The 27,553-nt window shown below is 40.7% G+C and overlaps 1 protein-coding gene and 1 long non-coding RNA gene across 2 annotated transcripts in view; one reads left to right on the forward strand and one right to left on the reverse strand.

The window, feature by feature from the left end:
- LOC134202966 (uncharacterized) overlaps positions 1–27,553 on the reverse strand; it is a 280,830-nt gene that overhangs the window by 197,518 nt on the left and 55,759 nt on the right. The window lies entirely within an intron of this gene.
- Positions 11,103–27,553, forward strand: part of LOC134202967 (uncharacterized) — a 33,782-nt gene continuing 17,331 nt past the window's right edge. The window contains exons 1-3 of the long non-coding RNA XR_009977391.1: positions 11,103–11,163; positions 21,296–21,428; positions 21,485–21,646. This is a non-coding gene — a long non-coding RNA (uncharacterized LOC134202967). The remainder of the gene's footprint in view (positions 11,164–21,295; positions 21,429–21,484; positions 21,647–27,553) is intronic.

A 27,553-nucleotide genomic window follows, 5' to 3' on the forward strand; every position in this document is an offset into this window, starting at 1 on the left:
CCGACGCAGTTGAAAACTGGATGAATGGAGTCAAACTGCAGCTTGCTCATCACAAAACAGAAGTGATGCTGGTTAGCAACTGCCGCGAGATCCAGCGGATCCAGCTTACCATAGGAGGGCACAACATACCGTCCGTGCGGACTTTGAGGCATCTAGGAGTGATGATCGACGACCGGTTGAATTTCAACACCCATGCAGACTATTCCTGCGAAAAGGCATCTAAAATGGTCAGTGCGTTTGCAAGGATCATGCCGAACGTGGGTGGTCCTAAAAGCAGCAGTAGACGTCTTCTGGCAGCAGTAGCATCCTCGATACTGAGGTACGGAGCTCCAGCCTGGGGAGCTGCGCTCAAGACGAAACGTAACCGCAGAAAGTTGAACAGCGTGTTTCGCCTAATGGCCGTTCGAGTCGCGAGTGCGTACCGAACCATTTCCTCGGAGGCAGTTTGCGTTATCGCAGGGATGATTCCAATCTGCATAACCCTAGCAGAGGATATCGAGTGTTACCAACGGAGAGATACCAGAAATGTGAGGAAGACGGTGAGACTGGACTCTATGGTGAAGTGGCAGCAGGAGTGGGACAATACGGATAATGGAAGGTGGACCCACCGGCTCATCCCCAATGTGTCGACGTGGGTGTATAGGGAGCATGGAGAGGTGAACTTTTACCTCACACAGTTCCTTTCCGGACATGGCTGTTTCCGTCACTATCTGCATCGGTGTGGCCATGCGTCATCGCCATTCTGCCCGGCGTGTATCAACATAGAGGAGACTCCAGAACACGTGGTATTCGATTGCCCAAGGTTTGCGGAAGTACGTAGAGGAATGCCTGCCCTACGGGCGGACAACATCGCAGAGCGAATGTGTCGCGATGAGGGTACGTGGAATGCAGTAAGCAGAGTCGTGACGCAAATACTGTCAGAGCTGCAGCGTCAATGGAGAAGGGACCAGCAAATAAGCGTCGGTTTGGAGCGAAATCCAGCACAGTGAGCAGTGTTTGGTTTCGGGTCACCAGGGCGCCAGCGAACCGGAAGTCTTCTGCCAACCGGAATCGTTGGACCGACCTCGGCACTTGAATTGCCAACCTGCTGAAGAAAGAAGAAAGAAGAAGGAAGTGCTTCGGGTATGTAGGGCACCGCCAGTGCGGACGTCATCCACCACCGGAACTGTCGGACCACCTCTGCAACCCGAAGACGAAGACGGCGCAATGCGCGAAAGCGTCCCCTGCGATAGCCGCCGGTAGTCGGGGCACCATCAGTGCGGAAGTTTCCTTCACCGGAACTGATGGACCACCCTCGACGCCGGGGAAGTCAGGAGGATTCAGTGAGGAAGTTTGCGGTACGACCGCCGAGGGATCGAGACAACGTAGCAGTGGATCTCAGCAAGCCAGTCGGCGAACTAGCCTGAGCTAGGGGCCGGAATTTTAGAAGAAGTGCATGAGCACAGCCCCCCCCCGAAGTAGTCGCAGCATCCCGTGGTCCCGGGGGGATCGAGGCAAGGAGGATAAGGGACCCACACACACACACACACACACACACACACACACACACACACACACACACACACACACACACACACACACACACACACACACACACACACACACACACACACACACACACACACACACACACACACACACACACACACAGTACTATCAAAGCGACTATGTGCCGCTTCAAAAGCACAAGCCCAGGGAGTGCCAATTGGCATGGGGAGTGTCCCTACTTCGGTAGGGTAGCGCGTGAGCTGCTTCGGCAGGGAGTGGGTGATCTGGTTGTGCTGAGGCAGGAGTGTCATAGCGTGTCGCCGCTATTGTCACCTCGAAGCGCAGCAGAAGTCTGAGTATGGACTGCACATGCTGAGGTAGGAGTCGAGGTAGCTATCGACACCTCGAGGCATGGCAGTGGAGTGTTAGAGTGAGCACCCGAAAAAGGGTCACATGGAGCGAATGGTCTTTGGAGAAGCTGCTTCGGCGGCAGGGTAGCAGTGGGTTGTACCCACACACCTACAGTTGTGCACATGTGGTGCATGGGGAGTGTCCCTGCTTCGGCAGGGTAGCGTGTGGTCTGCTTCGGCAGTGGTGTGATTGATCTGCTCGTGCTGAGGCAGGAGTGTCGTAGCGTAATATCTGTAGGCCCAGGCAGTTACCGCTATTGACACCTCGAGGCATGGCAGCGGAGCGCCCGGGAGAGCATCCAAGTAAGACTCAAATGGAGTGAATGGTGTGCGAGCACCCAAGTCAGTCTCGCATGGGACGAGTGCCTGTGTGAGCGATAATGAGCGAGCACGCTTAGTACTGCCATCCCCCCAGAAGTAGTACTGCGAGGTAGTTCCTGGGGGAAACGATGGTGGAGCCCAAGGGAGTTTAGTCGGTATTACCGGTATGGTCGAGTCCGACACTCCAGTACACTTCCGTGTGGTAGTTTGGCAACTACAATGCACGTGTACTGGGTTAGTGTGTAAATGCATTCTCCCTTGTAAAAAAAAAACTAAAAACACACACACACACACACACACACACACACACACACACACACACACACACACACACATGACCTGTGGGATCCATGAATAAAATGCATGCATGGCATATGCTTATGGTCATCCTAGAAATTTATGGAGTAAGACTTCTAGGCTTACACGAATATCTAGAGGGACTTTAATCTAATTTCAATATGGTACATGATCTTTGCGATATTAGCCCGTTTTTCCCTTAAGTTCTCGGCGTGAAGTTGTATTGTTCCAATTTATTCACACTTTGCGTTTCCAAAGAATAGACAACTTCATATTAGTGATATGAATGAAGTTTGTATACTACCTGGCACCAACAACAACAAGACAACAATAACTTTTTGGAATGCAAATATATCAATATGAGGTTTCGCATCTTGTTTATTCTTCAATAACTGTCTAGAGCTAATGACAACAACTTGAACTACTTGAAATGCAAACATATACCAATAGCCTTCCGTTCGTGGGTTGATTTGCAGATCATTCCTGTATGGAGTTCATAGACTACCTAGTACCATGGCAAAAACCAAAACTACTAGGACTGCATACATTCACTCAGATGAGGTTGACCCGCATTTGTCACTCCCCGATTTTGTCTACCCCAGATTTTACCTAACCCGATTTTATCTCGTTTTCGACCCAATTTGCCGCAAACAACAATGATTTTCATGAAATAACTTTCACTGCCTGTATCTTATTATGAATCATTTATGAGTACCTGTTAAGAAGTTTGTAAGTGGCCATATGAAGTTTCCGACCGAGGACCGGCACTCGGATTCGTTTGGATGTTGGATTCCAGGCTCTTCGACTCGGCCGGTTCGGCCATTTTTTATAAAGGAAACCTCTAAGTGTTGTGGTTTCCTTTCTCCAAGTACCTCTTCACCGTCGTCGTAATTTTGACGATGTTTAGATTAGCTGGCTTATCAGGTAGGTACTTAAAAGCAACACAGTTCTGAGAAACAGTCTTATCATTTATTTGTATAGATTTGTATGCCTTAAGTGTTTTGAATAATCAGTTCTTTGGGGTAAAAATTTATGAGACGCACAAAGCAAATCTATTTTAGGTCATTTTTACAATTTAATCATTATAATTCATCAACGTCATACATAGTCATGTGGGGCCACATTCTACGTAGGGGTGATGCATCGAAATCTGTAGAGTAGAGTGGGGCAAGAGTACGCACTTAGGAGTCAGGGCAACAAATTCTGCTTTTGATTTTAGTCCATCTAAACGATTTTATATTCTTAACTAAGTAAGTGTTAATAAGAGATAGTAATAACTAATAAGAGAGATATTTGAATTTTATAAATGTCATGTCAAACTGTTAAAAAAATGCACGCCAGAGCCACAGGAGCACGCGCACTGAAAATACACTGGAATGTTTTCGCCGCTTTGTGGTCATTAATTTAATTTCATTTATTCAGACTAAGGCCGAAGTGGTCTCTGCGGTATATAAGAGTCTGCTCCATTCGGCTCGGTCCATGGCTACACGTCACCAACCACGCAGTCTACGGAGGGTCCGCAAGTCATCTTCCACCTGATCGATCCACCTTGCCCGCTGCGCGCCTCGCCTTCTTGTGCCCGTCGGATCGTTGTCGAGAACCATTTTCACTGGGTTACTGTCCAACATTCTGGCTACGTGCCCGGCCCACCGCAGTCGTCCGATTTTCGCGGTATGAACGATGGATGGTTCTCCCAACAGCTGATGCAACTCGTGGTTCATTCGCCTCCTCCACGTACCGTCCGCCATCTGCACCCCACCATAGATGGTCGTATACACAGATAGAAAAAGTTGTTGAAATTTACACGAAAGTAATGCACATAAAGGGAATGCCAGAAAAAGCATAAATTAAAACGATATCATCACCTGAATGTATGCAATTTGTATTGCATTATGACACTTTTTATACGAAAAAGTGTCATAATTCTATGAAAATTGCATACATTTAGGGCGAACTTGTTGGAAAAGATTCATGTACGCCCAGAATAGTTTAATTTCCCACGTCTATATTATTTATGCGTCGATTACTTTTCATTATTTCTTTCTGTGTAGGAATATTCACAATTTTATATATGACGGTTGGCGACAATATTGATTTCACGCTGCATTTTGCAGTAACCTTGATGGAATTGTTGGTTTGTTTACATTCTACCGGGATCGTCGCAAGCGTGGCCATCTTTTGTTTCGGTTAATAAATACTATTTCTTGTGAATTTAATGGTACTTAGATGAATCATCAGGGTGGATAAAGTATTGTTTTCAATAGAGTGTAGTTATAATGGAAAGACGACGTGTTTATATAGCTTATTTCATGCTCTATTTATGTGCATGATTTTCAACGCACAATTACATTGAGAAAACGATTACATGGTCTACAATTACTTAGTCATATTTTTTTGCTGTGCAGTTTTTGGGATCCATTCAGTTTTTGTAACCGTCTAAGACGAATTAAGTACTCTTCATTTCCACCAATTATTTTAGATATCTTTGCAGATACGTATTTCGACCACAACTGTGTGGTCGTCTTCAGTGTCTCGTACTTGACTCGAATTGAAGAAAACAATCGCAACTTGCACTATTTATACTACGCTAGGTACCTAATCTAATCTTATTTGCCTACTTTATTTACCTATATAAATGCGGAGTAAATATTCTGAGTTTCATTCCCATCTGTGGGTTTACATCGGAAGGTGCAGTGTCGAAGTTGCAAGTCAATTTCATACATCTACTTGAACGGAAATTTACTGGTTTTGTTCGAACTGTGTAGACTTATTCGAGGCTTTCCCAAGAATCGCCTACAACGAGCTTTGCTTCAAGTTCCGGGACGCATGGCAATCCAGACACCACCACCAGTAGGTTTCCGGCTGTTATTTGGATTCTGATCACAACAAAATATCTAGCACAATTAGCACGATTAATCGCAACTAAACAGTCGAGCCTTGCAGCAGAGTTTTCTTCATACAAGGACGGAAATTACAACATGCATATGTGCATTGGTCGCCTCACGGCAACGAAGCGCACGGTATACTAACGTCTCCGAGCTATTATCATCGGCGTTTTCATGGCCCTGAACGCCAGATAAGACATGCCTATTTCTCGTTGGGATAGGTCTAATGAGGTCAACATTAATACAACGGTTTCCATTTCGTTATCAAACTTTGAATTGCGATAACAAACAACGAGTCTATATAGAGGGAACATCTCCCATTTCCATTACACTGAACATATATTCATATCATGTTTTTTTAGGTCATTGTAAATATGATGTTCTATTTGCTTACATCATGAAAAAAAAATCATATATTCATCTCATCCTCATCGCAAAAAAAATACAGCGCCAATCTCGTTGCTTCTTTTTGCTAACATGCGTGCTCATTGCTAAAAAAAAATAACAAAAATAAGATACAACTCAAATTCCTTTTCATTGCCTTGTTTTTGAAGGGATGAATATGGAAGCTATGAAGTGAAGTTCAAAACAGTTACCCTAGGTATAGAGAGACAGAGAGGCTATACGAGCAGCAGTGGTCGATCAATGTCAGCAAAAACACAAAAAGCTCAAATGTAAATAAATAAGCTTATCGCAACAAATGATAAGACAAACGCAGTCGGCACGTCGTCAACAAAATTGTTTTATTTTTATCGAATAATGGAAGATAAGGAACCTCGCGTAGCTCAGCACTATGGGGGATCCCCATACAAGCGAGCGGTCAAAAATAAAATTGGACTTTTAAAGTGATTTTCCACTTAGTTTTAGCTGTGTATGGTCGAAATAGCATGAATATACAATTTCCAACCCCCCCCCCTTTGGGGATCGTCTATGAATTACGTAATTATTTTTTTCATAGGTTCGATTAACGTGACAAAGCAAACCTATTTGGGAAGTTGAAATTTCGTGCGTTTTCTTAAGGAGAAGGAAGGGGCTGTACAAAAACTAAGTTCAGCAATTTATGGACATTATGGCGGCGATCATGTTAAATGACATTAATTTCATGACATTCCGTGATATTTTTTGTTCTCACTCTCATGCCTCACAATTTGTATTTAGAACAATTTGTTTGACAAAGTACTAGGATCTGAAGGATCATAAAGCATTAAATGTTAATCAAATAATCAGAATTGAAAATAACTTTTGAAAAAGGGTATTAGCAAATTAGAAATCGCAATCCCATGACATTTTTACGTGTACAAGTTATTCAAAAATGAGATTAATATATTCTCAAAAATGTGGACATTCATTGTGGAATGTAAGAATGCTCCATTCTTCCGAAAAGCAAAATTCTTTTAATTTAAATAACAACACTATTTGAATTACTTTTGATTTGTTTTCATGATTTCTACAAGTTATATACAGCATCATTCTTTTTCTGTGTCAAGGTTTAAGTCTTCAATGATATTTTCTTCAATTCCATCAACGATGGAAGATGAGATAAATTCATCTAAAGTATTAGAAGATAAAGAACTTTTGAAAATCTTCAAATATTACAAAATTACGCATGGCATAAGAATAACTAAGTGAAAATTTTTTCCAACGTCTCCTCGTTATCCAAATCGAGCTTAAAATGGATCTGATTCATGTAAGGCACGAAGGAAAATGTCAACATTTGCCTCTCTTGATCATTTTCTTGCATTATGAGTTCTAAATTTCTTCAACTGTTTATATTGACTTTCCGCTGGTTGTTCAGCCAGTGAACCTCAAAGTGTAGATGAGTGAATAAATATTTCCCTACCATTAGCCAGACATTCATGAACACTAGCAGGAATTTCATACGCTCCGTTCTAACTAAGATATTGTTCGTCTTTACTTTTGCAATAAACATGTCGGGAATTATTGATTCCAGGAGATTTATAAATATTTACATATTATGAAATCTCATATTTAGTTCTCCATCAGTAGCTAATGAATAGCTCAGAAAATTAGGTTTAGAGAATGACTCAAACCACTCAAGCCCCAAACGCATTTCAGCGGAATGGCGACGGAAACGGTAAAATTTGACAGGAAATATATGAGCGAACTGTTAAATCCTTCCGTTACCGTTGTGCTGCATTGCATTGGGGGTTTTATTCATTTACTCCTTTGAAAAGTTAATTAAATGAGCTCAAATGGTTATAAATAAAGTCGAAGTTATTACCAATAAATGTATTTTGACCATACCCTTTGAGCGCATAGTTCAGTCTGACCCATTTTCAATAGGAAACGATGGGACTAGATTTCCCGTCGAATGAAACTTGTTGCGAGAAAATCGGACACAAATAAGTGTCTAAATGGCGATTGCGTTCTTTTGCGCACATACATACAGACGCGCATGCACACACATACAGACATCACCTCAATTCTTCGCGCTGAGTTAGTTGATATATACCACTAGGGGTCTCGGGCCTTCTATCAAACATTCGTTTTTGGAATGAGCATTAACCTTGGAGTACGAGAGAGGCAAAACACGGTAAAAACAAATGAAAAAAAATCAGAGTGACTTAACTCTGTTAATTGCAAATACTGGCAAGAAATTCTTTCAGGACATTTTAGTCGAAGCTTTGTCCTTGATGTGTATCATAAAAGAACCTGGGGATTCCTGAGGAAAAAAAAGTTCTTCACTATCAAAGTTGAAAATAGCGTCGTTTTGGAAAAATATTGCTTCCGCATTTTTTTCAATTTTTTTCACAGTGTAACCATTAGTTTTGCACACCATTTAAAAGCTTATACAATAACCTTTGTAATGATGTATTAACATTGAAGAAAAACATTTAAAAATATGTCAATAAATAGTTGAAGAGAAAATAGTTTTTCAGAAAAGTTGCTAACTGTGGTACCCATTTCTGACTTTGCCACCTTATATCTTTGGAACTAGTGCACCTAGAGACTTCAAATTCAGAATTTCTCTTAATTAGAGTATTGACAATGGAGAGAAAATATTTTAAAATAATTCGGAAGACATGACATTTTCGATTAATGACCGCCCGAAATCCTATAGTGCTCAGTATTAAATGGTATCAAGACCAAAACAGACGAGGCTTAAGTTGGCTACGGACTCTTGATAGGTGTAAAGCAAAGGTCACAGTTAAAACTAAGGAGGATTAGGCAGTGATGTGAACCTAGAGGTGAAATGACAACGCCTCAATCAAAGAACTATCGGAAGTATCAATGTAGCCGACGTGTATATTATTGGTTTACCAATCGTTCCAGTTTCTGTGAAAATCAAACGCATTTGTTGCTTGAACATTTCAAATGACATAACTTAACTGGAGACCATTTCGCCAGCACTGTTCGGATTTCTCACTCACGGGTTTAAATTCCGTTGCTGCCCCAAGTTTTTGGTAATTATGATTTTAATACAAATTATCCGGAGAAGTAACGAGTAACAGAATAAGAAGGCATTGCTTTAAATTATTCGGCAAGTCCGGCACTTACGAATTTATCATTCAGCATTTGATCCGAACAAATAATTGTCTTAGAATATTTGCTCTCAGAAGAACATGTTGGCCAATTGAATCATTCGACTGGGTTTTTATTCGTATTATTGTTTCTAGAATTATTTTCTGGTCTTTATTTGGGTGTTTTTTTAAATTTATAATATTAGGTTCAACATCAAAGATGGTTTTTAGGTTTAACATTCATTATTGCCTTATACTTCTTAAAAATATACAGGACAGGAGTTTGATTTTAAAGATAGAAAAATATTTTCCAAAATGCTTTCAATCGGAATTGTAGTTCTGGATGCTATTTTAGGAAAATGCAGTAGTTTTTTAACTGAATAAGTACAAAAGCTACACAGAAAGAAAAAGTTGTTGAAATTTACACGAAAGTAATGCACATAAAGGGAATGCCAAAAAGAGTGTAAATTTAAACAATATTTTCGCCTGAATGTATGCAATTTCTGTTGTATTATGCCACTTTTCATATGACTTATGCTATAGCAATTGACATAATGCTATAGAAATTGCATACATTTAGGGCGAACTTGTTGGAAAAGAACCATGTACGCCCAGTATAGTGTAATTTTCCGCGTCCTTATTTTTTACGCGCTTATTAGTTTTCATTTTTTTTCTGTGTACCCTGGTAACAATGTACTCTGACATCTTTATAATTCAACAACACATCTTGGAGGTCCAAGAACATCCAATACTATCAAAGTCTTGAGCTGATAATCTCCAATAAGACGCTATCTTTCGATGCTCTTCTCGGACGCATACACTCGATTGCAGAAACATGTTTGCAGGAGAAACTATATTTTCGGGGAAAATGTTTCATTCGGGGAATTTTTTTTCGGGGTCGTACAATCATTTTAGTCATGGCTTAGTCTGATGTTTGAATCACCAGAACGAATCACCCGTTACACCTTGATTGATTTTCTATCAAGAAGTAGAATTACCCGAGTGGTTAACGAGCTAGACTCTCGCTATGCGGTCTAAAGTTCGGTCCCCATGCTGGGCCGACTTTTTTCTTCAATTACAAAATAAACTGAGAAATTACAGCACGTGCACGTTGGGGTCGATTTCAGCGTTCTTCCCATGTGATCGAAGGCAGCGAAAGTGCACAAGCTTCTGGAAAACGTAATTGAAATGCAATAATCGGAAACGAAAGCGACACAGTTTAATATCAACGCACATCGGAAGGTGCAGTTTCGAAGTTGCTCGTCAATTTGTTACATCTCCTTGCACGGAAATTTACCGATTTTGTTCGGACTGTGTAGACTTATTCAAGGCTTTACCAAGAATCACCTACAGTGAGTATTGCTTCAACTTCCGGGACGCATGGCAATCCAGACATTACCACCAGTAGGTTTCCTGCTGTTGTTTGTATTCTGATCACAACAAAATACCTAGCACAATTAGCACGATTAATCGCAACTAAACAGCCGAGTCTTGAAGCAGAGTTTTCTCCTTTCAAGACAGAAATTACAGAACGCATATCTGCATAGGTCGCCACACGGCAACGAAGCCCACGGTATACTAACGTCTCCGAGCTATTTTCACTGGCGTTTGCAAGGCTCAGAACGTAAGACATGCCTATTTATCGTTGGGATAGGTCTAATGATTTACTACGGCGGTTTCCATTTCGTTATCAACCTTTGCATTGCGATAACAAACAACGAATAAAGGAGTTTGCAGTCTATATACGGTAACGCTTCCCATTTCCATCACATTGAACACATATCCATCTCATGATTTTTTAGGTCACCGTTAATATGATGTTTTATTTGCTCATAGTATGAAAAAAAAATATTATATTCATCTTATAGCAAAACAAAATACAGCACCAATTTTGTCGTTTTTTTTTTGCTAACATGCGAGTTCATTGCTGAAAAAACACAAAATAAAATTCCTCTTCATTGCCTTGTTTTGGATGGATTGAACATGGGAGCTATGAAGTGAAGTTCTGAACAGTTACCCTAGGATTAAAGAGACAGAGAGGCTATATGAGCAGCGGTCGACGGTCAATATCAACAAAAGCACGAAAAGCTCAATTGTAAATAATCTTATCGCAATGAATAATAAGGCAAGCGTAGTATCCACGTCGTCAAAATAAATGTTTTATTTTTATCGAATATTGGAAGATAAGGAACCTCATGTAGCTCAGTGTTAAATGGTATCAAGACCAAAACAGACGTGGTTTAAGTTGGCTACAAACTCGTGATAGGTGTAAAGCAGAGTGTATGTAATTAAGAGTGGAACTTGAGTATATACAAGCCTATACCAAAATAACTAATGAGCAATGCAATTGTGTTATTTACAATAATTAAAAAATAAAATTGGGTTTATGTTTAACCTCTTACGCCATAATCGAGAAATGCTCCCGATATAAGCAACTTTGACAGAACCACCTGAACCAATTTTTCGGGGTACACTGACAATGTACTGGAGACGTCAATTTGCATTTGACAGGTCTCCTGCTCCTGTATGGGAATGACAGGTGAATTTTGTTCCAATTCTGACAGTGTCGCCATTCCTAATAAGCCATTTTATGAGACAGATTTGAACAGCTGATCGAAATTTTGAGTGGACGGCTCGGTCTTTGTTTTGGTAAATTTGCATGTAAACCATCATCATTTCGTCATCATCATCATCATTTCATTTCATTTTCGCAAATGTTCCTTGTAAAATGTAAATATTAGTATTTGGTCTCCTGTCATTTGAGCTTTCTATAAAATGGCTTATTACATACACTCTGGTGTAAAGCAAAGGAATCAGTTAAAACTGTGAAGGAGGATTAGGCAGTAATGTGAGAGGTGACAATCAAAGAACTATTGGAAGTATTAATGTAGCCGACGTGCATAAAATATTAACGCATTTGCCCAAAAGTACACGCAGCGCTCCCCAGAGGAAACGACGCACCGCACTTTTTGCTTTTTGTGGTTGTTCCTTTTGAATGGGAAACGCCGCGTGGAATCTTGGGCAAATGCGCTTTTGGAAACATTACAAAAGCCGCGCGGTGTATCGTATTGACTGCACCCTACAATATTATCGGTTTACCAATCGTTCCAGTTTCTGTGAAAATCAAACGCATTTGTTGCTTGATAAAGTGTTGTACATCTCAAATGACATAACTTAACTGGAGATGTGTTTCGACATGGAATGAAGTAACGCCAGCACGGTTCGGATTTCTCACTCACGGGTTTGAATCATGTCGCTGCCCTAAAGTTTGGTAAAATGATTTTAGTACAATTTATACGGAGAAGTAACGAGAAGCAGAATATGAAGGCGCACTATTAAATTATTCGGCAAGCCCGGCAATTACGAGTTTACCATTCAGCATTCTACCTGGAAAAAAATTGTGTCAGAATATTTGCTCTCAGAAGAACATGATCGCCAATTGAATCAATCTTGGGTTTTTATTCATATGAGTAAGGATTCTGAAGCCAGAAAGCAAGAGTTACAATAGAAGTACATGGTCGCTGTCAATCAACGTGGGTTCATTAGTGGTGGTGGTAGTGAAATGGTGGTGGATGGTGAAAAATTTGAAGTGATAGAAGAATTTGTGTATCTTGGAACATTAGTGACGTGCGATAATGATGTTACCCGCGAGGTGAAAAGGCGTATTGCAGCTGCAAATAGGGCTTATTACGGACTTCATAACCAGCTTATGTCCCGTAGTCTGCAAACGAAAACAAAACTCGCGCTGTATACTACTCTGAATCTTCCGATGGCTTTATACGGCCATGAAACATGGATGTTAAAGGAGGCTGGTCGGAGACCTTTCGGAGTGTTTGAGCATAAGATGCTGCGGGCAGAACTAGACGGTAAACAGAAGGATGGTATCTGGCGGCGTCGCATGAATCGCGGGTTGTACCAGGTGTATAAAGGGCTGGTTATTATTAGGCTTATTCAACACGGCAGACTACGGTGGGCTGGTCATGTTGTTCGTTTGCCGGAAGAACATCAAGCGGAGATAATATTTAGTAGAGAACCCGGAAGAGGCCGCGTACACGATGGCTTTTTGAAGTTGAAGAAGGACCTGAGGGCGCTCAATGTTCAGGGCGACTGGAAGCGATTGGCCCAGGATCGAGTCCAGTGGAGAAGGATACTCCATTCGGCGTAGGTTCATCGAAAGAGCTTTAGCCCATCGAGTATCAAATAAGTAATTCGTCGCGAATACTCAGTGGATGCAAATGAATCAGGTTCGCCTGAATTCCGTTGGGATCGATTTCAGCGTTTTTTTCATGTGAGTGACCGAATACAGCGAAAGTGCACAAACTTCTGGAAAGTGAAAATTAAATTCCAATCATCGGAGACGATACAGGTACAGTTTAATATCATAAGTTTGTTTACATTGAAAGGAGTTTCAAAGTTGCACGTTGAATGGAACGGAGAACAGTTTAAACAGCAATCCTGGTGTTGGTGCCTTTCTCATGTGTTATAACACATTCAGGACTGGTAGCGATGAATGCAGTTTAAAAAAGTGACTTTAGTGACTTCAGTGAAATGCAAATCACATAAGCATGGTATAATTCGTAGATTGAAAACTTGTGATACTCATGTTTTTCGTCTGAAATCTGGAATACTATTAAAATCAGAAATGTTAGCAAAAACATGAGGATTAATATTCCTAGGAAAGCCCATCTTTACCTAACTAGCGAGATGATGAAACTTAGCAAAAGGCTTAACGACAGACTGATAAGTACCACTGATTTGGATACTGAGGAAGGTGCTTGTTGGGTCAGCCAGAAGCTAGCAATATTTTTGACCATGGTAATTCTTATTTCGTAACACACTACGTAAAGGTCCCGGCTTCAGGAGAACAGGTAGGGAGTTACAAGTTGTTCCACAAATTTGTGTTCACAATTTTTACAGCGATTTTGAAGCAAGTTCTACACAAATTGACTCATGCTTGGTTTTTCCATTGTAACATGGGACAATTATGTGTAAAACGGCAGTACAGCATTGTAGTAATAATGTTTAATATGAGCTCGAAGTGTTTCGCAAAACTGTAGCTTGTATAAAAATGGCAGAATGATCTAAATAATTCCCAGAGAGGGAAATTATTTGGACTCACAAACCATACAAATCTTTAATAGCAAAATCCTTGAATTACTCAACCATTTTTTAAATGTTTCATGCAAAAAGCGTGACATAGGAGGGAGGGTGAATAAATATGGCCAATTTTTGCGTTCGGTAAGTTACTGATCTGCCCATAATAGCATTTATAAATTTGAAGAAATCAAAATTATAAAGAAATACTTTAAAATAAGTTTCCATTACCACAGCGGTTGAATAACAAATTTAAATTAAGTTTTTAAGGCTTCGAGCTTGACGTGATTCGAAATTCAGAAATTCTAGTAAATTATAAGTTCTAAATGGGAGGCTTTAGCAGTCAAAGTTTGAAAAAAAAATGGAAGACTTAAATGACTTATTCTCACCTCCTCCACATTAGTTATTTTCGGAACATTTAGGAAAAAATTTAAATGTATGATACCGTCGTCGGGGGTGACAATGGGTCAATTTTGGGTGAGAATGGGTCACTGTTTCAACTACCCTTTTTTTTTGTTCGGGATGAACCATTGCGTCCATTTAATTGAACCTTTGTAGTATACCCGTGTCATTTGTTTAGTGCATGTCTTTCTGCTCCATTTCTATTGAGAAGAAATGAGTAGTCGTTTTTTATTCAGATATTTTCTCAAGCTTAATGTAAGGCCTCTTTAAATTAAGGTACCGCTATTTATACCCTTCCAGAAACGGCTTATACCAACTCTCAAAGGCGCGCCCCTCAATCAGTTTCGGCTCAACAATAAGTGAGATAATACTGATTTTGACCATGCATCGGTACTGCAGTTCAGACATATTTTGCGTCTTCTTATGAGTTCCGGATTCGTTTTGTACAGAGATCTGATTTCATTGCGTTTGGCATTTCTGAATCTCACCTTTACACAGAGCTACAATCAGTCAGAGGGTTCAGCAGATCCATCAAATTCGTATCCGCTTCTTTCCTAATTAATCAGCGCTCTGGAGCTTTGAGATTCATGTCATCGGCTTTAAAACCAGCCTAAGATTGAGTTACGTGTTTATAATTTACTCCATTGACTCAATCCAAAAGTGGCAAAAGGTGGGTTATCTAAAAGCAGATTATAGTCGTTCCATACTCTTCCGACCATCACTCATAAGTATTAACAAGAATAGTAAGAACTAGAGCACAGTGTGATAGATCTTACTCCGTAATGCAACATGAAGAGTGTCTACTCAGCATCACAGGCTCCGTTAACCGCCTGGCTAATTGTTTCACCCCCAGGCCATTCATCCCCTCGGCACGGGTCGCCTGACACCTTGGGATTCGGGGTTAGGGACGTCATATTGTCAGTTTCAGTGTTCGCAATTCAGCTGATAGTCCTCCTGCGCCAGATGCAGGGCACTGAATCCGTACTCAGCTTCACACACAGCGCGATTGATTTCGTGGCGATTCTGGCCACGAAGTATCTTCGCAACTGCTGGATCTGGGAAACACATAGTGTTTGTATATCGGTGACGCCTCTTCCTCCTACTGTACATGGCAGGGTGACTCTCTCAATGGACGATTTTGGATGACGCATGCGATGCTTAGTGAACGCCACTCGTACTGCTCGTTCTAACGCCTCCAAGTCAGTCTTGGTCCACTTCACCACCCCGAAACTGTATGTCAACAAGGGCACAGCAAACGTGTTTATCGCCTTCATCTTGTTGCCGGCCGACAAGAGGCTCTTCAAAATACCGTTGACACGATGCAAGAACTTTTCCTGCAGCTCTTTCTTGATCGTCGTATGGCGAATTCCTTTCAGTTGCAGGAAACCTAGGAACTTGTACGTTTCGCCTTCAACCATGTTTCGAATCTCCTCCTGTTCGTTGATGCGGAAACTGTCGGCATCCACCAGGTGACCCCGGTGTTGATGTATGGGTCGACATTTATCGATACCAAACTCCATCCGGATGTCGTTGCTGAATACCGTTACAAGCCGCAGAAATTGGTGCAACTTCTCCACAGATTCCGCAAACAGCTTCAAGTCGTCCATAAAGAAGGTGTGGGTAATGTGTGTACTCCTTTCCCCACTCTTCAAATGATAGCCATAGTTGTGTTGGTTGAGTGCTCTGCTAAGAGGGTTCATGGCAAGGCAAAACCATAGAGGACTAAAGGTATCGCCTTGGAATATGCCCCTCCTGATGCTGAGAGTCCTGGACCGTAACACCTTTTCTCCGTCGGTAATGTGTAGGGATGTGCTCCACATCCCCATAGCGTGCTGCATTAGCCTGATGACGTTACCGTCTATCTTATACAACTGCAGTAACCTTAAGAAGATACGAGTGAGGTACTGAGTCGTATGCCTTTATATAGTCGATATACGCCATGCTCAGGTTTCTTTGCTTGTGGGTGGCCTGCCCAACAATGACTGCATCAATGATGACCTGATCCTTGCAGCCTCGTGTGTTGCGTCGACAACCTTTTTGTTCCTCGGTCATCAGGCTGTTGACGTCGCAATGGTTCTGCACCCTCCTCGCTATTACCGATGACAACACTTTGTACGAAAGGCACGTTATTGGTCTGTACTTGGCTGGGTTCAAAGTGTTCCGATCCTTCGGCAGAAGATAAGTGACACCCCTAGTGATGAATTCCGGTAGATGTCCGGGGTTATCTAGTAGCGTGTTGAAGCATTCCGCCATCCGCCCGTGGACCGTTGTGAGCTTTTTATACCAGAAATTATGCACAAAATCGGGTCCAGGTGCAGCCCAATTCCTGGTATACCGGGTAGCCTCACGTATGTCTTGGGCGGTCAGGTTGATAGCGGTCATGTCTCCAATTCCACCACAATATTGCTCTTCTTCTGCCATCCACACTCCATCGCCATTGTGTATGACGGGGTTCTCCCATAGATTGGACCAAAACTGCGTGACTTTTCCAATCTCCGGAAGGCCCTCGCCAAAATCGGTTTTGTCGTTTCGGATGTGGTTGTAGAACTCCCTTTCGTTGATGTTGAACATTCGATTTTGCTCCTTCCTCTTCGAACATTCTCCATAACGTCGCAATCGTTTAGCAAGAGCACTCCACCGGGTGGGTGTCGAGGATCTCAGTTATGTTCGCCTCGCCATTTATATCGGCCTTATTTTACAAGGTAATTATTTCGTCGGGGTTCTGCCAAATCGCACCAAGCGCTAATGAAAAGTTACCCTAGCACAAGTTTTCGTGTAGCAGATCTAATTAATCCGATTCGTGTCGGATATCCTTTCACTCCGTAACTGAGGGAATCCAATAAAAAATGTATGGATGAATTCGTTTCCGTTTTCATTCTGCGAACAAAATATCATAACTCAGTTAAAAAGGCGCTTGGTGTGGTGGCCCCGACCATTTATCCAAATCATCTTAAATTTTCGAAGGACACTCTGAAGTTCTGAAGTTGAAGAGTCTGAACATGATCCAGAATCGAAAATGCTTTGAAACATTATTATCTAACCTGGCCTGTGCTTGAATAACTTCTGACATATTCTCCCTAATGTGAAGTAACCTCACTAGACATATGTAAGCGTTGTTGTGTGATGCAGCTAAAGCTGTTTTTACCATCACCGGAAAGCATTTAGGCTAAAGTACAGCCGTTTTTAATAAATTAGTTCCAATACTCCTCAAATCTGTTCCATTCACGAAAAAGAGCATCTAGTAGCACTGCATTGTGAAATTATGCACAATGCAGTGCTACCAGATTCACATTTCATGTGGTTGGCAATATTTGACAACAGGTACAAATGACTTTTCTTTTTGACTTGTTCACAATCTGTGGTGCGAAAATAGTGACTTAAGTGACCATTTTCCGAAAAATAGTGAATTTAGTGACTTTTTGGTGCAAATAGTGACTTTTTAGTTACTAGACTCAAAATAGTGACCAAGTCACTTAAAAGTGATGTGCTACCAATCCATTAATAAGAAACGTCAAATTCGCTCTTTATGGGAGATAGGTTTAATTGTTCAATTGAATTCACATTTATTTGCACTTATTTGAACGCACTGTTTAGCACATTTCTTGGGAATATCGACAAATATGTGTAGTACAGGTCGATCTAGCATTAGGCTGTCTGCGATCGTGTACCTGCACGCACATTTCACTCACACTTTTACTCAGTTTGTTCGCAACCACGAGCAGCTGTCACGGCAAAATCAAATGGGATTGTTTGCAACCACGAACCGTGCGTTCGTGTTCCGAACTTCTGACTTTCGCACCATATGACCAGCCCACTGAAGTCTGCCGCATTTTAGACGTTTCACAATATTTTCTTCTTTGTATACTTTATACAGCTCATGATTCATGCGTCTGTACCACACACCATTTTCTAGTTTTCCTCCGAGTATTGTTCGCAGCACTTTTCGCTCGAAATTCCCAAAAACTCTCCGGCCAGCCTCTTTTTACTTCCACGCCTCATGTCCATGAAGGGCCACTGGTAGAATCAGAGTTTTGTATAAAGCAAATTTCGTTTCCGTCTGCAGGTTGTTCAATCACGAGACAATAAAGAAGGCGTAACAAAACTGAAGACGGTAAATTTCCCCGTAATTCATTAGTTAAATTGAAAGTAATACCGAGACTTTCTAGGCAAATTGTTCCCTGAAGAAGACACTAACCTCAGGGGATCAAAAAACACGTTTTAATCGTAGGAAACGCCGTAGCCGTTAATTAATGATCTATGGTTAAACCCTTGGTTAAACCTCACAGTCATCTCCAAAAATTGATGAAAATCAGTGCAGATTTGGTCAAGTAAGAAATTCAAACCATTCAATATATCGCATACCCGAATCATCACACACCTGTACATACTCCACCATTGCAGCAAATATTGAAATCTAGCTGAAAAAAATAAAAAGCGCAAAGTGCAAAATTCTACAGCGCCAGCCGACCATCTTAAGTTTAAGAGAGTTTTTCCTTTTACATAGTTGAGATTTTCAATACCCCCCTCCGGCCCAAAGTCCGCCATGGTTCCACGTTATTTCCATTCACCCAGCCATATCCCGAACGGGCAATAAAGACCAAGATTAAGTTTTAATCCGATGTAACGCAAATATCGTGTAATTAGTAGCACGAGGCAGTTACGGGGCTGAAAAGCCAGAGCTTTACTTGTTCTTCGTTGCTGTGTGGTATCGTCGTCGGAGTCGTTTCGAAGCGCCATTAGGTAGACTGTGTACCGTTGCGTTGGCATTGGCTTGTTGGTTCCTTCGAAAGCAAGCAGCTAGAGCGCCGGTGGAAAAGTGCATGGATACGAGATCTTACCCGGAGATTGGAAGAATTTATTGGGATTTTATGGTGGCGCATATTCTTGATATCGATTATTGGGGAATGTGAATGGGAAAAGCGATGCGGGGAGGATGCCGTCTGGACAAGAGGATTTGGGATTTACCGTTGGAGATTATTCGCAGCGTTCAGACGAATGAAAAAGTTGCTCTACACGTTTAATCTGTTCACAATAAATTTGTTCATCATCCGTTGAGATCAATACAAAAATTATGTACAATGTGATGATATTTTTACACAATCCGTCGCTTTCCCAGCATATACTTTATCTGTTCGAAATATGTCAACAATATCTTCATAATTAATTCAAAAAATGGGTCATATTCTGTTTCTCATCCATTCGCCAATTATTCTATCTTTACGTAATCAGTTCGAACGGAAAAGAACTACTATTTCTCCTCGCCAGGGAATTTCCCCACAAATAATTATTTTGCATTTCCTATCTGATAGCAAAATCTCACCAAGCAATCCCCCTTCATCGTCTACAATAACTCGTTAGCACATCTGATGCAGTGCATCTTTTGCTGTCCGATTCCCAACCACGCTCAAAATTATTGTACTCACAACCGTGACCACAACAGCGGCAGCAGTTCCTCCCTTCCGCAAAACGTGTCCTGGCACAGTGGAAATAAAAAGGAGTGTGATCTACAACACACCTAGGTTTTCGACTTCCCGTGAGCCGGCGCACCACGAAGATAGATATCACCTGGAGGTTTCTCGCAAGTGAATGAGGGTAAACAAAAAATATCCACACGGAACGAACCCGAATCGCAACGAGTGCAAAATAGTAATTTGACCGCAGCAGATCGCCTCGGCCGGATCCTGGCGGTGGAAAATGTTGCCTTCGCTTGCCGTGCCGGTACCTTGCCGTATATCTGACAACGGAGCGCGGTTTCCCCGGCGCGACCGAACTCGAGTATATTTTTCCATTTGTCTCGTGCGGGAGACTGTGTGGTGGTCAGTTCGGTGCTGTGCGGATCGGCAGAGACTGAGGGACCACACCGCAGCACAATGATAAAATATTGCACTGTTTCTGTTCAGTGGCCGAGGCTTGACTGAAACATGTTTGTATTTGCACCACCAAATCTATTTTTTTAACATTAATTTAACTTAGTCATGTACTTGATGATTAGGAACCTGGCAGTTTTGATTAGAAGTTTTCGTAGGGGAAGATCTACCGGTGGGAGCTTTGAGGTCATGAAACAAGAAGCCAAAGATATCACTACCAGACCAAAGTCACATATTATGTGCCATAACTTTTTAAGTTCAAAATAAAATGCTCAGCTATTCGAAAGGTGTCCAAAAGAAATGAAAATTATCATCGTTCTTTTAAACAGCTGAGCATTTTATTTTTAACTTAAAAAGTTATGGCTAAAATCCACGTTTGAGTTCTGGTTAAGCTTACTTGCTGAGCTTATTTGGGGTCTACAACACGCTTAACTACATGTTGTACAACATTGACTTCGCCCCTACGAAAATCGGTTCTGTCAGGCGATGTGGCATATAATGGAACTGCCAAAATGCCTTCCAATTTTCCATTATTGAATGATGTCGATTGTAGACTGTAAAGGTTTATTTTTGTTATTTTATTTCAAACTGCTACGAACCAATGAGTCTTTTATTAGATTTTGTGAGTCTTTATTTTATAGACTTTATTTGAATAATGGGTGAAAATTAGACGTAAACGTTGGTTTGTTTATTTCACCAAACAACTTTAATTTCGTTGTTGGAAACAGTTCAAGTTAAAGTTTTATTCATAATTGTTTGATAATTGTATGAAAATTATTTGCACCAGTTCTGATCAATCACGGAGTAGCAACCATTGATATGTACAGTCAGTCTAAGCTAAGCTAATTGTTTGATAATTGTATGAAAAAACTTGAAATAGAACTAGTTTTATGGAAATGAAGATTTTAAAATAGGTGGGCGAAAACTAGGATAAGGGCGATTTCTAGGTGTCTTACCCTATCGGACTATTTTACACAACATTGACCAGTGTCAAACGGGCAAACTTTCAAAGTCCTGAACTCATTTGTACGTTATTATTTCTTCCACAGGAACTATAAACAAAAATCGAACCGGACAGTATGTAGTCCAGAACAGCTGGAACATGCCCAACAATGGGAAATCGAAGAATGCGATTGCGAAGAACATCGGAATAACAGATGCTGATTTGCAAAAGTGTCTAAAGTAAGTAACGTAGCTGCGTTTTATTACTTTCCAATTAGTTTACAATTTACTTTTAGGGACTCGGCAACGAACGATTCAACATCACGTTTACTCCAGAGTAATGGGAAGAACTAAGAGATCACTGCAAATCTCTTGAGGAGTGTTTCTATGATCGCGTAGAACTGTGTTCCGTCAATTCAACCATGGATTCAATGCTGAAACGCAGATGGATGGAAAAGGTTGGTCAAAACATTTTTGATCCAGCAGAAGTCCTAAATATTTAGCTTCGCTAGACCAATTCAGTGGAACCCCATTCATAGTGACAATATGTCTGCTATAAGATTTCAAATAAGAAGCTCTCGGCTTATGTGGGAAACTTATAAGCTGAGTTTTGGAAGCATACAGGAAAATTTTCCATTTTCGCAAGCAAGTGGAGAAGATATCCAAACTTTTTTGCAATCTACTACAAATGACACGAAGGTTTCGCCCTTTAGCTGAAAGGCCCGTGTCATCTGCAAACAAAGATTTGTGACACCTTGGTGGTAAATCAGGTAAGTCAGAATTAAAAATGTTATACAATATGGGCCCCAGTATGCTGCCTGGGAACACCAGCTCTTACAGGTACCCTATCAGATTTAGAATTCTGATAGTTTACCTGCAGTGAGCGATCTGATAAATAATTTTGGATCAGTTTAATAATGTACAGAGGAAAATTAAAATTCATCAATTTTACAATCAAACCTTCATGCCAAACACTGTCAAATGCTTCCTCTCCACTCGAATATCCTTCAGATTTGCTGAGCCGAATTAAATTCGTTACTATTGATAACTGATGGGTGGTTTTAATATGAAACATCATTATATTTAAAATAATCTTTTCAAGTAGTTTACTTATTGGAGAAAGAAAACTGATTGAGCGATAACTAGAAGCCTCAGCTGGATTTTTGTCCGGCTTCAAAATTGGAACAACCTTGGCGTTTTTTTTGGAAAGTAAGCCAATAAGATACCAGTCAAAACGAATAATGCAAGAGATGGCGTTTTTTCAATGGTAGTAAAATCGAAATTTCATCACTATTAGACTACTTATCAGACAAGCTCGGTGGTCTAGTGGCTACCGCTTCTGCCTTATAAGCAGGAGGTCGGGGTTCAATTCCAGGCTCGTCCCTTTCCTACTTTGTACTTCTATCTTAGTTCTTTCTGTGTTTCACGTTATACCAAAACGATTCCTACTGTTATAACCTTCCACACAATCCCAAAAAAACCTCCCGTGGCACCTATGAGAGGTGCATCTTTCTTAAGTAGGTGTCCAACAAACCATCCTTCCCCTTCCTCAGCATTCGCAAGGACGTGGCCAGGACAGATCTCGACTATTGGAGAGTACATTGCTTCCATCTAAGAGTTAGTGATTAGTCCCAAATCAATATCTGTGGTAACGGATGAAAGTGATGCTACTCTCATACAATAGTCTTGGCTTGTACCACCTACGAATTTGTGCGAACTGCTAAATGCTAATGCTAATGCTAATTAGACTACTTATCAGTTCAAACTAAGTGCAGGAGATAATCTTTTCTTCTCATACTTCATTCCTTATCACTACTTTCTTCTAAAACACCACCATTTTCCATAAATTTGCAAAAAACTGATTTTCCCATACATTCTATCGATTTTCAACTATTATTCTTACATGAGCTCATGGTGAAAATTGTGAAAATCTCAAAACATAGAGTAGCAGGATTAACAACACAAGTACCGTAAACATGGTGCACGGAAGGTTACCTTTTTACCGCTGCACCCTGGAAGTAAATGTCATCGAAGTAAACAGTCGGTCCCTTATTGAAAATATTTGTTAAATAAATTAACCAAAAAGGATAAAGAGCTCTCAGGAAGTTTTTTGATAAGTATGTAGAAAATACCATCAACACCCGGGGCGTTCATATTTTTAAATTTTCTAGTAATAGATCTCACTTCATCCAAATTAGTTCCCAACGAAGGGTCAAAACATTATCTTGATTGAGAATGTTTCCGAAGCTTCGTGTAACCTGATCCTCAATTGGACTAGTGAGACTAAAATTATGGGCACTCTCGAACTGCTGAGCAAGCTTTTGAGCCTTTTCGCTATTTGTAATAAAATTTTCACTTGTCATAAGACGAGTTTATACACAAGTGGAGACATTCCACTAAAAAGCTCAAAATAATTTTCTTAACAATACAATTTTATTTCCCTCTTCGATCGCTGGAATTGGCTTTTGAGGTTTTTTTTAAAGAATTTCCGTCAATTTACGAAGGGGGTCGAACTGGGATCTAACTTCGAGACATTATTGTCAAAATTGTTATTTCTCAGAATAGCGGAACGTTTTTGAATTTCGTTTTGCAAATCTCGCCAAATAACTTTCAACGCGGGATTGCGAGTTCTTTGGTATTGCCTTCGCCTCACATTTTTAAGTCCGTCGTTAATAATAATGGAGTTGAATTTAATTTCACATTTAGAAATTGCAATGCCTCTGGCTTCGACAATTAAATTTGTCGAAGATACGAGAGCATTATCAATATCACTTTTGGTATCAAGAGGAATATCAACATCAAAATTCCCATCGATATACGTTTTATATAAATCTCAATCAGCTCTATGATAATTATAAGTAGAGCTGATTGGATTGTTAACCCTTGTGTGGCCGGCTGGGTACCCGGGTACCTTTTTGGAATTCAATTTGCGATATCTAAATGAGTTTTCATAGTAGGAGGTTGAAACTCTGTCATATCCACAATAATGACGGCCAAAATCGATTGTACGGGTTAACAGAAATTTTGATTAGGGAGGGGTGGAGGGAGGGGTTCCGACATTTTTTTACCGTTTAAATGGCCTGCAGGGCACCCGGGTACCCACGAAACTGAAATGCTTATATCTTTGGCAATTTTTAACCGTTTCCAACCGTTTTGGGCTCATTCGATTCAGAATTTTGTTCTTTATCATGCTTAGGACTGGACCGGTCCGGTCCCTCGGATCACCGGGAAATCCGGATTTCTAGGGACATGTCCTGCATAGATTATACTGATCGTGGATTTCGGTAGGTAATCAGCAATATGGGTATCAAACTTCTTGATATTTCATCAGCAGGTTGATTTTTATTGATTTGGGTCCATCAGACGTGCAGATGTTCAATTGGCCATTCCAGAACAGGTTCCTCAAGGGGTCATAGGTGGCCATGAACAATTATCAAGGGAACATCAACAATATGAGTATCAAGCTTCTTGAAATTATTTCCAGCGTGTGTTTTTGACAAGTTGACTCCGGAGCAGGACTGACAATCGTCATCGTCATAGCACGAAATGCCACAGTAGCGACGAGTTGCATTGTCTTCATTGCTACTCTACACATCGTCAATGACGCGTACGACGTTAGCTTTCGTCGTGTAACCAAATCTTCCTGATGACACCGAAGAACGAAGACTTCATGCCGTTATTCTTCAAGCGGCAGCTACCATGCGAAGATTTTTACTAATTATTTGTAATAATGAATTTGAGGCAACGTATGAAAGCGTTATGAATGTTATCGATACATTTATGTTACCAAATTTCCTACTATTTGTTTATTTGAGACGCAATTCTGTTTTTAACCAGTCCGTCTATAATGACGTGCAATCAATTGTGTGAAGAAGTGACGACGAAAATCGTCATAACTTTTGGCTGCGCGACTATCGTCGTGGTACACATGCGGCGCGAAGAAAACGAATAGGTGTTGCGTCGTGCAATGTTATGACGAAGACTAATCTTTTTTCGTTTTCTTCATACGACGAGAATGACTATTGTCAGCCCTGCTCCGGAGTGGCCATTTTGGAACAAGTATCCCGGGTGGGGAAAGGGGGGGGAGGGGTGTTTGATCAAGGTTGGCCAAAAACATTTCTCATTGGATCCCCAACAATATGGAAGTCAAAATTCTTAAAACTTCCACAGCAAACAGTGGGGCCAAGAATGGTCATAAACATTTTTCAATGGAACCTCAACAATATGGGCATCAAACTTCTTGAAATTACCTCAGCAGTTTGTTTCTGATTGTTCTAGATCCACCAGACGTGCTGACTTTATAGTTTCCATTCCAGGACAGGTTCCCCGTAGGGTCTTAAGTGGCCATAAATACTTGTCAATATAAATAAATATAGGGGGAATGACGGCTTTGGCAGGTTTTGTTCTATTATTGTCAGGGGGGTTTTTTATGACTGATTATGCTCAAATTTGGCCTAGACATTCTTTGCATATCAAAGAATATTGTGGCCAAATTTCATAAAATTTGGTCGACGAAAACCCCCCTGATAATAATAGAACAAAACCTGCCAAAGCCGTCTTTCCCCCTAAATAAAAAAAATAGAAAGCTGCAGTTTTTTTGTAATCCGTGTGTTGAGAGCAAAATCATTGCAAGGGCCACTCTTTGACATCAGAAGAACTAAGTGGACCACCGAAAGCTCCAAAACATCCGGAAAAGTTGCCGATTCTGAAAGTTTATCCTAGAAAACTGAGACTTTTTAGAATTTTAGTTTTGTAGCTATGAGCGAGCAAAATCAATACAAGGACTACTCATTCATCCCGGATGGCAACTAAGTGGTTTTTAGAAAGTGCTGGAACATCAGGAGAAAAGACCAGGTGTAGAAGATTATATTTTGAAGTTGCGATTTTTTTATAAATCTATTGTGGCGTAATGCCAATTCTGGAAATTCGTCCTAGAAACTATTACTTGTAGCATTGTGAGAGTAAAAGAATTGCATGAACAACGCATTGACCACCATTTGTCATCTGGCACTGAAGGTCCGGAACAACCATAGTAGGGTAAGACGGTATAATATGCCCCCCCTAAGGCAAAACCTTGATAAATTTTTACTTTTCATCGCAATTTATGCAAACTTTGTGTTATTTGGTAGTGCAAGAAATCGCAAATGCATTGCCTGTGAGTAGTCATATAAAAATATTACAGATAACACGTAATAATGCTTTTTTGAGAAGTCGTGAAAAAATGGATTTCAAAAAGTGCCTGGGCAATACGCCCCACCTTAGCCAAAGACGTTCCAAAGCCCTTCATTAGTATTTTATCAATCCCATAATAAAAAGGTTACAAATCCTTATGTGCTTGACATTAAAAACCAACATAAGTCCATTTAATCAGGTTTTATTTACATTTCAATAATTTCCATATAATTTGAAAGCAACTGCTGCAAGCTCGCCGCGCTTGTGTCCTGTTGGTAAGGGCATATCGTCCTGCCTACACTGGGGCGTTTTGGCCAGTAAAACATATTTTTAAAAATCGTTACGTTTTTGAAGATGGAAGCAATTTTATATCATATTAACCACTGAGAAAAGTTATTTTGTTGCCCAACTGAGTGTTCCCGTGCAAGTTTTGCGGACAGTATGCTAGCGTCGCTCCAGAATGTTGAGCAAACAAACATGAAAAGTTACATCAAAACTGTCACTTTTCGTATTTTGCTATTATTTTCATTATGTAATACAAAAATACTTCCACATTCACATAGTACGATGGTTTTACAAATATTTATAGGTACCAACTGAGTTTGACCCTTAGTTAGTTATAGTTTTCTAGAAATCAAAGAGGGGCGTTTTGGCCAGGTGGGGCGCATTATACCGTCTAACCCTAAAGACAAATTCTTGAAAATCGTCCTAGAATACAGTGGTTTGTTATGAATGTGAGAGCAAAACTCCGGGAACTCCGGAACATTCTGAGAAAAGGGCCAATTTTTAAATTCATCCTCGTAAACCGTACTGTTTCACAAAACGATTTATGCATCAAAATGAGACCAATATCACCGAACGTTGACCACGGGAGGCCGCTAAGTGGTGCTCCAGAAGCTCCGAAATAGTCGAAAAGGTAATCAATTCTAGAAACTCACCCGAGTAGCTGTGTGCAATAAAAACAATTGGAGGATCATTCATTGACATCGTGTGGCCGTTTGGTGAGCATCTGGAAGTATCGGAACTTTCGAAGATGTGCCAATTTTTAAGTCGTCCTAGAAAGTTGTGAGTTTTTAGAAATCGCTTGTTGAGAAATGTGAGAGCATAATTGATGCAATTTAAACGGATAGCCACAGTACATCCAATAATGCTGCGACTTTCAATAAGTCGTTCTTTCACTTCAAGTGGTGGAA

Source organism: Armigeres subalbatus, unplaced genomic scaffold, assembly GCF_024139115.2.
Source record: "Armigeres subalbatus isolate Guangzhou_Male unplaced genomic scaffold, GZ_Asu_2 Contig1544, whole genome shotgun sequence".
In the NCBI taxonomy this organism is placed as follows: domain Eukaryota; kingdom Metazoa; phylum Arthropoda; class Insecta; order Diptera; family Culicidae; genus Armigeres; species Armigeres subalbatus.